Source organism: Theropithecus gelada, chromosome 17, assembly GCF_003255815.1.
Source record: "Theropithecus gelada isolate Dixy chromosome 17, Tgel_1.0, whole genome shotgun sequence".
NCBI classification, from domain to species: Eukaryota; Metazoa; Chordata; class Mammalia; order Primates; family Cercopithecidae; genus Theropithecus; species Theropithecus gelada.
This window is the reverse complement of record NC_037685.1, coordinates 48,897,010-48,903,754: the sequence shown is the minus strand read 5'-3', so window position 1 is coordinate 48,903,754 and position 6,745 is coordinate 48,897,010. Positions and strand designations below refer to the sequence as shown.

The following is a 6,745-nucleotide window of genomic DNA, read 5'->3' as shown; positions in this document are numbered from 1 at the left end:
AGTGGGGCAGGGCCTGAAGCTGGAATGGAGAGAGAAGTCTGAGGGCTCTCCAGGGTGGAGCGCCTGAGGAAAACTCATCTGCAGACCCTCCGTCCCACCCCTGCCCAAACAAGGAGAACGCCTGGGGACCACAGAAGGCTCAGGGCAGTGTGGGGAGGGCCTTCAATTCCACAATTCAGCTGTGAAAGACTGGTCCCCTCTCCCTCGCCCTGCCTGGTCCCCAGCCAGGAGGAGCCTGATGGGAGGAGGAAGAAGGAGAAAGATGCAAAGAAAGGCTCCGCCTGCTTCCTGTCCCTTCAGCCCAGGGTTCTTGTTTGTTTATTTGTTCTGTATGTTGTGGCAATTCAACAGAGCCTATGGAAACCTTTTTAGAAAAAAAGTTGATTTTAAAAAGGCATGTGCTAAAATATATAGTATTATAAAGAAAACTACTATATTAAAATGCACTTATCAAAATATTTTAAAAATTATCAATATAGTGATATACATATTTCTTTATTGATACATTAAATCATACTGTCTAGAAGGGGACTAGACTGCTGAGCATAAATAATATTTCATAATACCTGAAATTATTGTAATATGATACCTATTTTTTCTATTGGTGACAAAGCCTCAGATGCTGCTAATACTCTAGTGGTTTGTGGCCTTTAGTCATAATTGAGAGAAATGCTACATTTCGGAAGGTTGGTGAGAGTAACTGTGCTTTGTCCCCATCTAAGTTCACGGATGCTGGACTCCATGGAGCTGAATCTGAGGGTCCTTGAAACAAGAATGGGCACCCAGCCCAAGAATGGTCAGGGCCTGGGGGTGGCACAAGAGGATAGCTTTTATCTAGACAGGACTGGACTGTCCCTAGTCCCTAAAAGGAATCCAAAAGCTCAGGGGTCTGTTCAAGTTGGTATTAAGGGATGGGAATGACCACTTTGCCCAGTGCAGTTTGCATTGAGGGCAGGAAAGTGAACACTTTCGTGCGCATTCTCTGTTGAGTTCACATGGAACCCTCAGATGTCTGTTTCAGTGTATTCAACAGAAACGTATGGGCTTTGAAACTGGACTGCCTGTGTTTGAATGCAAATGAATTTGGATAATTATTTACTTACTCTGAACTCAGTTTCGTCACGTATAGAACTTTGTACGTTGTGGATAAATTAGATGACCTGTGTAGTGCGCTCAGAATGGAACGTGGCAAGGGTTTGAATGTGGGCACCGGGCAGTGTGACTCCCCCACAGGGTCCTTCCCCCACACCCTTTCTCAACTCCACGAGGGTCTGTGGGTTAACGAAGAATCAAAACGAGCCCTGTGATTTCCCAGCAGATGTGATTGTTCATTTCTCATCATGTTGCCATTGCTAGCAAACTGGTTATAAATAGAAGGAAACTCATGTCCTCGTTGCTATGTGATCCCCGTGGCTCATATGACACAATGTCCCAGGGAAGCCAACCTTCGTCACTACAAAATAGCTTCCTAAATAGGCCAGCAGGCATTATTAGCATCCTAATAGGTTCTGTGGATGAAGTCATCCTTATCAGGTAGTATTCCAGGGGCTTTGGGTGGCATCATTCAAACACAGTCAACCCAGCAACGGTCCATTTTAATTATCGCTACCCCGAGCCCTGACTTAGAAATGTTGACTCCTCTGAATGTCCAGCTTTGTAACTTAATATTTGTAAGACAAGGACAGTAACACCTTCATGGCCTTTTAATTTTCCCAGTTGTTTTGCATGAATTACGTTAAGGAAAGTCTCTCTGAAGATACTAAGATTTCCAGCTGGCTGCTCTGTGTCTAAGGTATTTATACAGGAACAAGGTAAATGCAAAAACCAAACACAGCCCACTTATTAATACTTTGTGCTTTATTTTGTTTTACTTCAGTTATTTAATGATAGATTTCCTTGTTCCACTTTTGTATTCTACTTCCTTCTGTCCTTTCCAAATGGGACAGTTCCGTTTAATTGAACACAATTATATGAAAAATGCTTATTACTTTTAAAAAATTAAAAATCATCGCTCCTTAGCCCTTTGGTTAAGATCGAGTGTAATATCTGTTCTTATCAGTTTAAAACAAAAAAGTGTAAGAATTATACTTTTATAATAAAAGTATAAGAACATTTTAAGAATTATAAGTAAAAAATTAGGCAGTTTCAAGTAACCAGTTTTTCAATCATATTGAAACTTATTTTCGAAGTAAGACCCGTTCTAATAGATCTCCCAAATGAAAATTACAACTCGTGACACATCTCTAAGTATCCCTGCGCCCTGGCCATCCAGGGAACATGAAGAGCCCAGTTCTGCTCCTGGGGCTTCACGCCCCCTTCCTGACTCTGCGTTGAGCGTCTGACCTTTGTGTTGGACTTGATCATGACGTCAGACATGAGAATAAATCTCTGTATCCGTTAGCCTTGGTTGAACAACAAGCCAACCCAAACACGACTTAAACCATTTTATCTGCTGACTGTTGTTCAGATGTGCACAGATCATTTGAGCTGGGCTCTCTATGGTGCTGGTTCATTCAAGCACCTATCAGTGGATGGTCAATTGCCTCATTTATGTCTGGCATTGGCTGGAGGGCCGGAGGCATATCTTGCTAATCACGCTGCAGCACAGCCTGTCCCTGTGTGCCACACAGAGTTCCCAAGAGCAGCAAGAGAGAGGCCTCAGTGCAAATGCACTTTCTTCGCCTCTGCTGATGTCACATGTGCTGATGCTTCCTTGACCAAAGGAAAGCACATGGCCAAGCCCAGATTTAGGGCTTGGTGCCATGAATTCTACCTCTTGAGGTGGGGACAGGGGCTGCAAAGTCACATTGCAAAGGGATGTGAATATAGGCACAGAAATAATGTATTGTTTTTCTTTTTATCATCTGCCATAATATACTTACATGATATCCTTATCTACCATAATATCCTTAACATAATGTTAAAGATCGATCATATATTCCTAAGAGAGAAATATGATCATATAATTCTAACCTTTCACAATATTTTTGACATTTTACTTGACTTTCTAGACATAAAATGAAATTCTAATTCCCAAGGGTTTTTTCCCCCAGTATTTAACATTCTTTTTGGGCTAGGTTTTTCTCCAGTCTCCCCTCTCCTTTACTACCAGGTTATTGAAGCTGTTCTTTTAAAACTACAAGGAAGAAGAAACAGAGCGGTCTCGGGAAATGTTGAAAAAGCAGAACCCCATTCATCACAGCACAGGCTGAAGAGACCAGCTCTCCACGCCATTGCCAGAATTTCCATCACAGGTGAGGGTGTGCGTCCTACAGCCCCAGTATTTCACTAAAAAGCAGCTCTGTGTATGAGCTTTACGAAAAGGCAGAAAAGAAGTGGTGCCTGTAGGGTCTCCCTCCCTTGCTCTGCCTTCTCCTTTCAAATGCAGCTCTCTCCTTCCTGGGCCGGGATGATGTGGAACCGTTACATGCGAGGGTTTCTAAGGGGGCGTTGTGAGGAGTCATCATTAGCAACCAACACTGCCGTTCTCACCAGTGTGAAACAGGCAGCCCCACCCCGGGGGCAGGCCCTCTTCCCCTGTACCCCGGGCTCCCTGGCTCCCTGGCTCCAGGCATCCTGACTCCAGCCGAGAGCCCCCACCCTTTGCTGAGCTCTGGGTCCTGTCCAGCCGAGCTCCCCGGGGGGCTGTGAGCTTCTGCCTCTCTTCCAGCAGCCTCCTGTGCACTTGCAGGTCGCATCTCTGCCACTCTCCTTAGAGATAAGCCTACACACTCATTTTCGTTTTTTTTCTCCGGACAAAGGAATAAGCTTTTGAAAAGCAAACTGATGGATGAGAGCGGTGAAATCCACTGAGTGGGCTGTGGAGAACAGCTGTGTTTGAGAGGCAGCTCAGCGATGTGAATGAGGCCAGGAGGAGCCGTGAAGACAGCACTGCCTGTGGGGCCCCCAATAAATGATGGCACTGAGCAACTGGCAGGACTGAGATCATGGGAGGGGTCCCTAGGCCCCACCCCTCTCTACTCCTGTTTGCGTAATTAGCAGCCTGCTTCCTATCAGGGGCTCTGCCTTCAGTGCTCTCTGCTGTGGCTCTTACCAGCAAGGCCTGGAGGGGCGGCTCCTTCACCTGCCCTCTCCCGATTTTTGCCCCGTGAGCCAGGAGATGCATTCACAACTGCTCTTTTTGATGTCTCTTTTTAAAAAGAGGCATTCCTTTGTGATTGCCTGGGGTCCTGTGGTTTACTGGATAAGATTCAGTGTGGGGAACCGTAGACTCTTCCTGAGAAACTCGATTCCAAAAGGAAAAGGAAAATGCCGACTGGGATTCCCTGATAGGCATTCGTTAGCTTAGCCACTGTCTGTGTCCACTGATAACTGGAGCTTTTAGAAAGGCATCCTCTGCAGCCCAGCATCAGCTTTGCCGCCTGCTGTCCCCTCCGGGAGGCGGCCCACACCGCAGAAGCAGACACCATCGTGCCTGGGGCCAGTGGGGTCTGGCCAACAGGGGCTGGATGGGGGGCGAGAGCGGCAGGAGGAGGACGGAGGAGGTGTTTACTCAGGGTCTCCTGTTAGGGCGCTGTGGGATGTTGGGTTTCTCTGCTGGAAGCTGCAGCTCTGGTCACCACCTTCTCAAACTACAGGGCTGCCCACCGGGCGTGGTGGCTCACGCCTGCAATCCTAGCACTTTGGGAAGCCGAGGTGGGTGCATCACTTGAGGTCGGGAGTTCGAGACGAGCCTGACCAACCTGAAGAAACCCCGTCTCTATGAAAAATACAAAATTAGCTGGGCGTGGTGGCACATGCCTGTAATCCCAGCTACTCGGGAGACTGAGGCAGGAAAATCGCTTGAACCCGGGAGGTGGAAATTGCTATGAGCCGAGATCACGCCATTGCACTCCAGCCTGGGCAACAAGAACGAAATTCCATCTCAAAAAAACAAAACAAAACAAAAAACTATGGGCTGCCCTCCAGGGCCATGGATAAGACTTCTCCCTCTCTTTGCAGCCCTGAGGCTGGAGACCCCTGGTCTAGCGGACTAAACATCACTGGCTTTCCTAAACCCTGCCCCCGTCTTGGTAAAATGTCCCTTCATCCTAAGGTCCTTAATGTCAGCTGTTTGCTGCAGCACCCTGACTAATGCACAGCTGAGAGGCTGTCAGAAGCCAGCAGCAACGAGGGTGATTTTAAAAGACCATGACGAATGTGTGCACGGAATACTCAGCGGCCCCAATCCCATACAGGTGGGCTACGAACTGCATACTAAGGTTCTGTAGGGAAATGAATTAGGATTGGTGGTAGATTTTCCACTGAATCTTCTTGTAATATGGCTAAGAGCTTCCCTGTAGCCACAGTTCTAAATGATCCTCAGTGGAGAGTATTTGTCTCTGTGTGTGCGTGGGTGCCTTAATACTTCTGGAAACATCCTTTTAACCCACTGTTTTTATTTATACACGTATCACCTGTTTCATGGCTAGGACTTGGTAGGATTAGACATACATGGGCCAAAGGTAACTTCAGTCAGACCTTGTTTCATTATAAAATGGCAGAGTGAAAATAGATCTAATATATTAAGGGACACACCTTAAGTTAATTCAGCCTGAACAACATTAATGGTAAGTAGAAACAAGCGAACGAAGAAAACCTTCTGAAGTGGCAACAGATGGGAGGGGTGGGTGTTGGCTCCTATTGAGTTGAGGACAGAGCCATTCCTCTCACTGAAGTGCTTCTTCCCTGGAGGTGAGTGTGGGGTGCATGTGGGTATGCGTGGGGTGGATCCCATGCTGGCGCCAGCACCGCCAGAGTGTGTGTTGGTGGGGAAGAGAAGGAAGGGAGAGCAGGATCCAGTGTCCACTGTGCTGATTTTCTGTGGACACAGAAGTGAGAAGGCAGAGAAGATGTCCAAGTCTTTCGTAGGAGAGCTCACCCTCTCCTGGGTAGTTAAGGTCAACCACACTGCATTCGGATCCTGCCAGGAACTTGGAATGCCCAGAAGGCTGGCGGCGATGCAGTGCTGGACATTCCCACCACGCCGGGGCAGCCGCGCTGGCGGCAGCAGGATCCACAGAGCTACAGAAGACGTTGTGGGAAGAGACCATGGGGGAGCCACAGAAGCAGAAGCACCTCCCTCCCCACTCCCTGCACACTCACCCCCTAAGCTGGGAGTGCCTAACATGCAGCCAGAAAAAAAAAAATCGTTGAAGGCCAGTTCACATCTACTGCCTAGAGAGCAAAATCCTCAGTGATGTTGATTTCACGTATATGTCTATATTCACTTCCTAGGGTTGCTGAAACAAAGTGCCACAAACTGCCTGGCTGAAAATATCAGGAATTTGTGTCTCACCGCTCTGGACGCTGGAATCCGACAATCAAGGTGATGTCAAGGTCAGGCTCTCTCTGAGACTCGGGGTGGAAGCTGTCCTGCCTCTTCTTTGGTTTCTGGTGGGGCCAACGGTGCTCACGGATGCTCCTGCAGGCTTGCAGATATATCGCTGCAACCTCCGCCTTCCACCTCACACCGTGTTCTTCTTGTGGGTCTCGGTCTTCATGTGGCATTCCTCTTTGTTATACGGACAACGGTTGTATTGGATGCGGGGCCCACCCCATTCCAATGTGACCTCGTTCTGATTAATTACATCTGCAAGGACCCTATTTCCAAATAAGGTGACATTCTGAGGTCCTGGGGGTTAGGACTTCAACATCATTTTTGGAGAAAACAGATCGACCTTTAACAATGCCCAAGTAAAATGGTTTCATTTTTAGAAAGTGGACGTTCGAGTTCTGTATTTGA

At 47.4% G+C, this 6,745-nt stretch overlaps 1 pseudogene; it reads left to right on the top strand.

Moving 5' to 3' along the window:
- Nucleotides 1–2,007: 2,007 nt before the first annotated feature.
- Nucleotides 2,008–2,115, top strand: LOC112611211 (annotated as a pseudogene).
- Nucleotides 2,116–6,745: the final 4,630 nt, after the last annotated feature.